The sequence below is a fragment of the Oncorhynchus keta genome, chromosome 31, assembly GCF_023373465.1.
Source record: "Oncorhynchus keta strain PuntledgeMale-10-30-2019 chromosome 31, Oket_V2, whole genome shotgun sequence".
Taxonomy (NCBI): Eukaryota; Metazoa; Chordata; class Actinopteri; order Salmoniformes; family Salmonidae; genus Oncorhynchus; species Oncorhynchus keta.
Genome location: NC_068451.1, coordinates 24,186,802 through 24,197,642, shown reverse-complemented (window position 1 = coordinate 24,197,642; position 10,841 = coordinate 24,186,802).

Genomic DNA, 10,841 nt, shown 5'->3' with positions numbered 1-10,841 from the left:
ATCTTTGCTGAGTTCCGCGAAGCCCAGGTCTTGTCAGACAGAGACCAGCTCCTGACCCACATCGGCAGGCTGAGCATTACTATAAACAAGAAGAAGAGTCATCTGATGCCCACCCAGAGGGTGGCCTTCATTGGCATGGTACTGGACTCAGTCCTCATGAGAGCACGCCTGCCCAACAGAAGGTTTCAGGCGATCTTATCTTGCCACGACCACCTTCGGGAGGGGCGGGTGGTATCCACCCTGACCTGCCAACACCTGTTGGGATCTCTGCCTCGTTGCTGATTCCCCTGGGCCTGCTTCATCTCTGGCCTCTTCAACCGTGTTTCAACTCCCATAGGCTGCACCTGAAGCGCCACTGTCACTGCCAGCTGCGGGTGACCGCACAGTGCCTCAGGACATTGTTGAGGTGGCGCTGTCGCTCCTTTCTCTCAGGTGGGGTGGAGATGCTGAGGATGTGCCGCCGGGAACTGGTCAGCACAGGTGCCTCCCAGATCAGATGGGGTGGTGTGACCCAGGGCAGGCCGGTCAGCGGCTGTTGGCTACCCCCTTGGAGCGGCAGGCACATCAATACACTAGAGCTCCGAGCTGTACTGCTGGCCCTGCAGTCTTTCCTCCCACATCTGAAGGGAAGACATGTCCTGGTCAGAATGGACAACATCACAGTGGTGGCTTACATCAACTATCAGGGTGGACTGAGGTCCCACCGCCTCCGTCTTATGGCACGTCTTATGGAGGTATAGCGTCTCTATATGCAGCTCATGTACCTGGCATCCTGAATGTGGCAGCGGATATGTTCTCGAGGGAGGGACTGGAGCCTGGGACTGGAGCCTATATCCCCACGTGGTGAAGCACCTGTGGGACAAGTTTGGGAGTGTGCAAGTGGACCTGTTTGCCTCCCTGGACAATGCACACTGGTGGTACTATGGTACTCCATGTCGGCAACACCAGGGCCTCTGAGCTTGGATGCTTTGGTTCACGATTGGCCAGGGCTGGAGATTTACACATTCCCCTATTTTCCCCTGATCCAGGCTGTGCTGGACAGGACCAGGATGACGGAGCATCGTCTGCTGCTGGCGGCCCCATACTGGACCAGATGACCCTGGTTCAGCCTTCTCCTGTCCATGTTGTTTGGGACACCTTGGCAACTGCCCCTGAGACCCAACCTGCTTTCTCAGGCCGGGGGTACTCTGTGGTATCCGAGACTGCACTACCTCAGTCTGTGGGCTTGGCCACTGAACAGCACCAATGGTCCATGTTTGGACTACAGGAGAGCATAATGTACACCAGGCAGAGCGCCAGGGCACCGGCTACAACCGCACGCATACCAGTTGCGTTGGCAGTTGTTCTGCTCTTGGTGCACTGCTATTGAGATTGTACCCGAGTCATGCAGGGTGCAGTATGTCCTCCAATACCTGCAGTCTCTTTTGGATGAGGGCTTGGCAGCCTCTACACTGAGAGGGTATTTGGCCGCTATATCTGCCTGCCATGTGGGATGGATGGATAGGTCAGTGAGGAGCCAACCCGTGGTCTCCAAGTTTATGAAGGGGGTTCATCGCCTGCGTCCAGCTAGGACCTGCTCAATAGCGAGCTGGGATCAGGATGTGGTCTTGGCAGCTTTGGCAAAGTCGCCTTTTGAACTGTTGGAATCTGCCTCCCTGAAACACCTTTTTATGAAGGTGACTTTCTTGGTAGCGATTACTTCCATGAAGAGTGTGGGTGCACTTTCGGTAAGTTCTGAGTGCTACCGGATGGACCCCGGTGGGAGGAGTATATCTCTCTGCATCAACCCTTCATTCTTCACGAAGGTTCTGTCAGACAGGCATGTGAACATCCCTTTTATCCTGTCTGCGTACGACCCCCTGGCAGTGGAGTCTGGGCCTCCCTCCGGCATGCTGTGCCCTGTGTGGGCACTGGGTGCCTATGTGGAGATGTGGGTGCCTATGTGCAAATTAATTACTTAAAAATCATACAATGTGATTTTCTGGATTTGTGTTTTAGATTCCGTCTCTCACAGTTGAAGTGTACCTATGATTCAAATTACAGACCTCTACGTGCTTTATAAGTAGGAAAACCTGCAAAATCGGCAGTGTATCAAATACTTGTTCTCCCCACTGTATATATATATTTGAAATAATGACAGTTACAACTGAAGGAACAATGAACACTTATTTTAATTCAATATAATACATAGAAAATATATATTTAGTCTCAAATAAATAATGAAACATGTCCATTTTGGTTTAAATAATGCAAAAACACAGTGTTGGAGAAGAAAGTAAAAGTGCAATATGTGCCATGTAAAAAAGCAAATGTTAAAATGTCTTGCTCAGAACATATGAAAGCTGATGGTTCAATATTCCCAGTTCTTCAATATTCCCAGTTAAGTGTAACGAAGAGGAGTAGTAGGAAGGATCGGAGGACCAATGCGCAGCGTGGTAAGTGTCCATATTGTTTAATAAGAATAATGAACACTGAACAAAACAATAAACGACAACGTGAAATAAGAAAACTGAAACAGTTCCGTGTGGAACAAACACTGACACGGAAAATAATCACCCACAACTCAAAAGTGAAACCAGGCTACCTAAGTATGGATCTCAATTAGGGACAACGAATGACAGCTGCCTCTGATTGAGAACCATACCAGGCCAAACACAGAAATCCCAAATCATAGAAAAAGGAACATAGACAACCCACCCAACTCACGCCCTGACCATACTAAAACAAAGACATAACAAAAGAACTAAGGTCAGAACGTGACATTAAGAAGTTAAAGGTTGTAGTTATTATAGGAATTATGAAGCGTCGACTATTTATCTCTATACCATTTGAATTTCATATACATTTGACTGTTGGATGTTCTAATAGGCACTTTAGTATTGCCAGCCTAATCTCAGGAGTTGGTAGCCTTGAAGTCATAAATAGAGCTGTGAAGCAAGCATTGATAAGAGCTGCTGGCAAACGCAGTAAAGTTTGAATGAATGCTTACTGCTGCTGCCTACCACCGCTCAGTCAGTCTGCTCTATCAAATATCAAATCATAGACTGAATTATAACATAATAAACACAGAAATACGAGCCTTTGGTCATTAATATGGTCAAATCCGGAAGCTAATCATTTTCAAAACAAAACGTTTATTATTCAGTGAAATACGGAACCGTTTCATATTTTATCAAAGGGGTGGCAACCCTAAGTCTAAATATTGCTGTTACATTGCACAACCTTCAATTTTATGTCATTATTACGTAAAAGTCTGGCAAATTAATTCGCAGAGCCAGGCGGCCCAAACTGTTGCATATACCCTGACTCTGTGTGCAATGAACGCAAGAGAAGTGACACAATTTCCCTAGTTAATATTGCCCACTAACATGAATTCATTTGAACTAAATAGGCAGGTTTAAAAATATATACTTCTGTGTATTGCTTTTAAGAAAGGCAAAAGATGTTTATGGTTAGGTACGTTCGATCAACGATCATGCTTTTTTTTGCGACTGCACCTTTGTTAAATCATCGGCCGTTTGGCGAAGTAGGCTGTGATTCGATGATAAATTAACAGGCACCGCATTGATTATATGCAACGCAGGACAAACTAGTTAACCTAGTAATATTATCAACCATGTGTAGTTAACTAGTGATTATGTGAAGATTGATTGTTTTCTATAAGTTTAATGCTAGCTAGCAACTTACCTTGGCTCATTGCTGCACAAGCGTTACATGTGGTCAGCCTGCCACGCAGTTCTCTCGTGGAATGCAATGTAATCGGTGTCCAAAAAATAAGCTCAGCCAACCCAACAAGGCCACGGAGCAGGGTTCCAACGCCCTGGGAGAGCTTATGTTGTGACCCGCCTGGAGGAGTAGGAACCCGGTGAGAGATAAATTACCCAGTACTTTTGCAAAAAAAACGGGGAAGACCAGTGTGGGAAAATCTGGCAGACAAAAAAACAGCATCCAGGTAATGGATTGATTTATTTGTGTTGTTTTATGCCAACTGCAATATTACCTCCGGTTTAATATCCAAGCAGTAAAAACAGCACTATATATTAAGGAACTCCATAGTTAATGTCTTAAAGTAGTGGAAAGCCGACAACAATACTCTTAGACTCTGCAGGGGAAAGAACCAGAAAAAAACCTGCAGGGCAATCAGCGGAGAAACGTGGGGAGTAGCATGTGGGGAGTGGGGAGTAGCATGTTAATTAAGGCAATTCACAACAAACACATAGAACAAGCTAGTCGGCAAGTTGTGTAAAGTAAATTGTGGCAGCAAGAGCCACCATACCAATGCTGCCACAAAAGTAAGTTTGTGACAGCAAGAGCCACCATACCAATGCTGCCATAAAAGTAAGTTTGTGACAGCAAGAGCCACCATACCAATGGATGCACACAGAGTCGTCATGTAATGCTAACGAAACACAAGTACAACAAACCCTTGGCGGAAGATACAGATCAACAGCATGCAGTGAGTGGAGCACTCTAGAGGAGGGGCTGGCCATGTGGCCAGCTGCACCAGGCTGCAAACAGCCAGTGAGTATACTAGTAGACAATGGACCTGATCGGACAGCTCAGAGCCTCTGCTCTTTTCTCCACCCAAGGAGTCTATATATAGGGATGGATCCCAGCCGTGACACAGGTGTACACTGGAGTAAATCTGTAAATCCTCACCTCAGATGTATCCCTCTGCTGTGGAGTGATACCAATATATTGGAGTTATTCAATATGATGAAACATAACAGCCTGAGGCAAGAAACAAAGAGCAAGATTTTTATGTAACTTTCTCAAATCATCAATAAACTACTGTATAGTCACATCATTCAATCCATATATCTTTTGATTTCTAAGAAATTCAAAGGTTTGTATCATTCACAACTAAAGTTGCCAAATGACTCTGAATCAATACTATAGTACCTGTTTCAAATGATCACTTTTACCCTCATTATAGCCACTTTTAGAAATGTTTTATTTTTTATTTCACCTATATTTAACCAGGTAGGACAGTTGAGAACAAGTTCTCATTTACAACTGCGACCTGTCCAAGATAAAGCAAAGCAGTGCGACAAAAACAACAACACAGAGAATAAACAAACAGACAGTCAATAACAAAATAGAAAAATATGTATATAGTGTGTGCAAAAAGTAAGGAGGTATAAGGCAATAAAAAGGCCAATAGTGTCGAAGTAATTACAATTTAGCAATGTACACTGGAGTGATATATGTGCAGACGAGGATGTGCAAGTAGAAATACTGGTGTGCAAAAGAGCAGAAAAACAAAAACAAATATGGGGATGAGGTAGGTAGTTGGTTGGATGGGCTATTTACAGATGTGTACAGCTGCAGCGATCGGTAAGCTGCTCTGATGGCTGACGCTTAAAGTTAGTGAGGGAGATATAAGTCTAAAACTTAAGTGATTTTTGCACTTTGTTCCAGTCATTGGCAGCAGAGAACTGGAAGGAAAGGTGGCCAAAGGAGGTGTTGGTTTTGGGGATGACCAGTGAAATATACCTGCTGGAGCGCGTGCTACAGGTGGGTGTTGCTATTGTGACCAGTGAGCTGAGATAAGGCGAAGCTTTACCTATCAAATACTTATAAATGACCTGGAGCCTGTGGGCTTGGCGACGAATATGTAGCGAGGACCAGCCAACGAGAGAATACAGTTCGCAGTGGTGGGTAGTATATGGGGCTTTGGTGACAAAGTGGATGGCACTGTGATAGACTGCATCCAATTCGCTGAGTAGAGTGTTGGAGGCTATTTTGTAAATGACATCGCCGAAGTCAAGGATCAATTGTTCATTCATTCACTCATAAACATACAAGGTGTACATTGTCATCCACCTGAGCTCAACCCTGTTGATGCTGTCCTCTATTGATTTGAACCACCCTTTGGCTTGACCCTTAACCCTCACAAAGTTTTACAGATGAACAATTGAGAGCATCCTGTCTGGCTGTATCACCGCCTGGTACGCCAACTGCACCGCCCGCAACCGCGGGGCTCTCCAGAGGGTGGTGAGGTCTGCCCAACGCATCACCGAGGGCAAACTACCTGCCCTCCAGGGCACCTACAGCACCCGATGTCACAGGAAGGCCAAAAATATCATCAAGGACAACAACCCCCCGAGCCACGGCCTGTTCACCCTGCTATCATCCAGAAGGCTAGGTCAGTACTGGTGCATCAAAGCTAGGACCAAGAGACTGAAAAACAGCTTCTATCTCAAGGCCATCAGACTGTTAAATAGCCATCACTAGCCGGCTTCCACCCGGTTACGCAACCCTGCACCTTAGATGCCGGTTCTAAGTTTATATACATAGACTTGGAATCACTGGCCACTTTAATAATGGAAAACTAGTCACTTTAATAATGTTTCAATCATGTTTACATACTGCTTTACTCATCTCATATGTATATACTGTATTCTATTTTATTCTACTATATTTTTTGTCAATGCCACTCAGACATTACTCAATCTAATATTTATATATTTCTTAATTACATTATTTTACTTTTAGATTTGTGTGAATTGTTGTTGTGAATTGTTAGATACTACTCCACTGTTGGAGCTAGGAACACAAGCATTTCGCTACACCTGCAATATCATCTGCTAAATATGTGTATGTGACCAATAAAATTAGATTTGACATTTTCTATATTGAAGCTGAGTTGTGTTCATTAGAGCACACAGCATAACAAAATGTGTTGAAAATAAATACGTAAATAAAAGCATTTGGTAAAAGTATTCTACCTCCTGTTTTACTGTGTTTTCTTCCGTGTTGTGGCTTCCAAGACCACAGTGTGTCTGCTCCTGAACTCTCCCTGTTTCTCTGTTCCAGAGTCCTCTGTTGAGCGGGGGGAAAGAACGAGGTCCCCTGGCCACCTGAACCTACTGCTGCCATCCAACCAGCCGTGTCTGATCCCCCGGCCACCTGGAATGTGACCTACCAATGACGGAGACCAGTAAAACTCCCCAGTCTGGCCTGGATCAGAGTTGTTGTTCTAGTGCCCGCCACTAGTGGGGGCGGAAGAGGAGAACAGAAGATGGACTTGATGCCAATGGAGAAGTTCACTTGAACTAGATTGGGGTGAGTGAATGATGAGTAAGGACAGGAAAGAAAGAGATGAGAGCTGAATGAACATACTGGGTGATAATATTTTGGGAGCGCTTGGACATGGTTTTTACTCATGCTTTTTAAAAATGTATGTCTGCTTTTTTCCATCTCTGTATTTCTGTTTATGTTTTTTTACCATTTAACATTAACATTTAAGTCATTTAGCAGACGCTCTTATCCAGAGCGACTTACAAATTGGTGCAAACACCTATGACAACCAGTGGAACAGCCACTTGCATCTAAATCTTGTTGGGGGAGAAGGGGGGTGAGAAGGATTACTTACCCTTACTTACCCTATCCTAGGTAATAATAATAATAATAATAATAATAATAATAATAATAATAATAATAATAATAATAATAATAAATAATAATAATATAAATAATAATAATATAATAATAATAATAATAATAATAATAATAATAAGGTATTCCTTGAAGAGGTGGGGTTTCAGGTGTCTCCGGAAGGTGGTGATTGACTCCGCTGTCCTGGCGTCGTGAGGGAGTTTGTTCCACCATTGGGGGGCCAGAGCAGCGAACAGTTTTGACTGGGCTGAGCGGGAACTGTACTTCCTCAGTGGTAGGGAGGCGAGCAGGCCAGAGGTGGATGAACGCAGTGCCCTTGTTTGGGTGTAGGGCCTGATCAGAGCCTGGAGGTACTGAGGTGCCGTTCCCCTCACAGCTCCGTAGGCGAGCACCATGGTCTTGTAGCGGATGCGAGCTTCAACTGGAAGCCAGTGGAGAGAGCGGAGGAGCGGGGTGACGTGAGAGAACTTGGGAAGGTTGAACACCAGACGGGCTGCGGCGTTCTGGATGAGTTGTAGGGGTTTAATGGCACAGGCAGGGAGCCCAGCCAACAGCGAGTTGCAGTAATCAAGACGGGAGATGACAAGTGCCTGGATTAGGACCTGCGCCGCTTCCTGTGTGAGGCCGGGTCGTACTCTGCGGATGTTGTAGAGCATGAACCTACAGGAACGGGACACCGCCTTGATGTTAGTTGAGAACGTCAGGGTGTTGTCCAGGATCACGCCAAGGTTCTTAGCGCTCTGGGAGGAGGACACAATGGAGTTGTCAACCGTGATGGCGAGATCATGGAACGGGCAGTCCTTCCCCGGGAGGAAGAGGAGCTCCGTCTTGCTGAGGTTCAGCTTGAGGTGGTGATCCGTCATCCACACTGATATGTCTGCCAGACATGCAGAGATGCGATTCGCCACCTGGTCATCAGAAGGGGGAAAGGAGAAGATTAATTGTGTGTCGTCTGCATAGCAATGATAGGAGAGACCATGTGAGGTTATGACAGAGCCAAGTGACTTGGTGTATAGCGAGAATAAGAGAGGGCCTAGAACAGAGCCCTGGGGACACCAGTGGTGAGAGCGCGTGGTGAGGAGACAGATTCTCGCCACGCCACCTGGTAGGAGCGACCTGTCAGGTAGGACGCAATCCAAGCGTGGGCCGCGCCGGAGATGCCCAACTCGGAGAGGGTGGAGAGGAGGATCTGATGGTTCACAGTATCGAAGGCAGCCGATAGGTCTAGAAGGATGAGAGCAGAGGAGAGAGAGTTAGCTTTAGCAGTGCGGAGCGCCTCCGTGATACAGAGAAGAGCAGTCTCAGTTGAATGACTAGTCTTGAAACCTGACTGATTTGGATCAAGAAGGTCATTCTGAGAGAGATAGCGGGAGAGCTGGCCAAGGACGGCACGTTCAAGAGTTTTGGAGAGAAAAGAAAGAAGGGATACTGGTCTGTAGTTGTTGACATCGGAGGGATCGAGTGTAGGTTTTTTCAGAAGGGGTGCAACTCTCGCTCTCTTGAAGACGGGAGGGACGTAGCCAGCGGTCAGGGATGAGTTGATGAGCTAGGTGAGGTAAGGGAGAAGGTCTCCGGAAATGGTCTGGAGAAGAGAGGAGGGGATAGGGTCAAGCGGGCTGGTTGTTGGGCGGCCGGCCGTCACAAGACGCGAGATTTCATCTGGAGAGAGAGGGGAGAAAGAGGTCAGAGCATAGGGTAGGGCAGTGTGAGCAGAACCAGCGGTGTCGTTTGACTTAGCAAACGAGGATCGGATGTCATCGACCTTTTTTTCAAAATGGTTGACGAAGTCATCTGCAGAGAGGGAGGAGGGGGGATTCAGGAGGGAGGAGAAGGTGGCAAAGAGCTTCCTAGGGTTAGAGGCAGATGCTTGGAATTTAGAATGGTAGAAAGTGGCTTTAGCAGCAGAGACAGAGGAGGAAAATGTAGAGAGGAGGGAGTGAAAGGATGCCAGGTCCGCAGGGAGGCGAGTTTTCCTCCATTTCCGCTCGGCTGCCCGGAGCCCTGTTCTGTGAGCTCGCAATGAGTCGTCGAGCCACGGAGCGGGAGGGGAGGACCGAGCCGGCCTGGAGGATAGGGGACATAGAGAGTCAAAGGATGCAGTAAGGGAGGAGAGGAGGGTTGAGGAGGCAGAATCAGGAGATAGGTTGGAGAAAGTTTGAGCAGAGGGAAGAGATGATAGGATGGAAGAGGAGAGAGTAGCGGGGAGAGAGAGCGAAGGTTGGGACGGCGCGATACCATCCGAGTAGGGGCAGTGTGGGAAGTGTTGGATGAGAGCGAGAGGGAAAAGGATACAAGGTAGTGGTCGGAGACTTGGAGGGGAGTTGCAATGAGGTTAGTGGAAGAACAGCATCTAGTAAAGATGAGGTCAAGCGTATTGCCTGCCTTGTGAGTAGGGGGAAGGTGAGAGGGTGAGGTCAAAAGAGGAGAGGAGTGGAAAGAAGGAGGCAGAGAGGAATGAGTCAAAGGTAGACGTGGGGAGGTTAAAGTCGCCCAGAACTGTGAGAGGTGAGCCGTCCTCAGGAAAGGAGCTTATCAAGGCATCAAGCTCATTGATGAACTCTCCGAGGGAACCTGGAGGGCGATAAATGATAAGGATGTTAAGCTTGAAAGGGCTGGTAACTGTGACAGCATGGAATTCAAAGGAGGCAATAGACAGATGGGTAAGGGGAGAAAGAGAGAAAGACCACTTGGGAGAGATGAGGATCCCGGTGCCACCACCCCGCTGACCAGAAGCTCTCGGGGTGTGCGAGAACACGTGGGCGGACGAGGAGAGAGCAGTAGGAGTAGCAGTGTTATCTGTGGTGATCCATGTTTCCGTCAGTGCCAAGAAGTCAAGGGACTGGAGGGAGGCATAGGCTGAGATGATCTCTGCCTTGTTGGCCGCAGATCGGCAGTTCCAGAGGCTACCGGAGACCTGGAACTCCACGTGGGTCGTACGCGCTGGGACCACCAGATTAGGGTGGTCGCGGCCACGCGGTGTGGAGCGTTTGTATGGTCTGTGCAGAGAGGAGAGAACAGGGATAGACAGACACATAGTTGACAGGCTACAGAAAAGGCTACGCTAATGCAAGGAAATTGAATGACAAGTGGACTACACGTCTCGAATGTTCAGAAAGTTAAGCTTACGTAGCAAGAATCTTATTGACTAAAATGATTAAAATGATACAGTACTGCTAAAGTAGGCTAGCTGGCAGTAGCTGCGTTGTTGGCACTACACTAATCAAGTCGTTCCGTTGAGTGTAATAATTTCTACAGCGCTGCTATTCGGGGGCTAGCTGGCTAGCTAGCAGTGTTGTTTACGTTACGTTGAGTTAAAAGAACGACAATAGCTGGCTAGCTAACCTAGGAAATCGGTCTAGACTACACAATTATCTTTGAAACAAAGACGGCTATGTAGCTAGCTATGTAGCTAGCTACGATCAAACAAATCAAACCGTTGT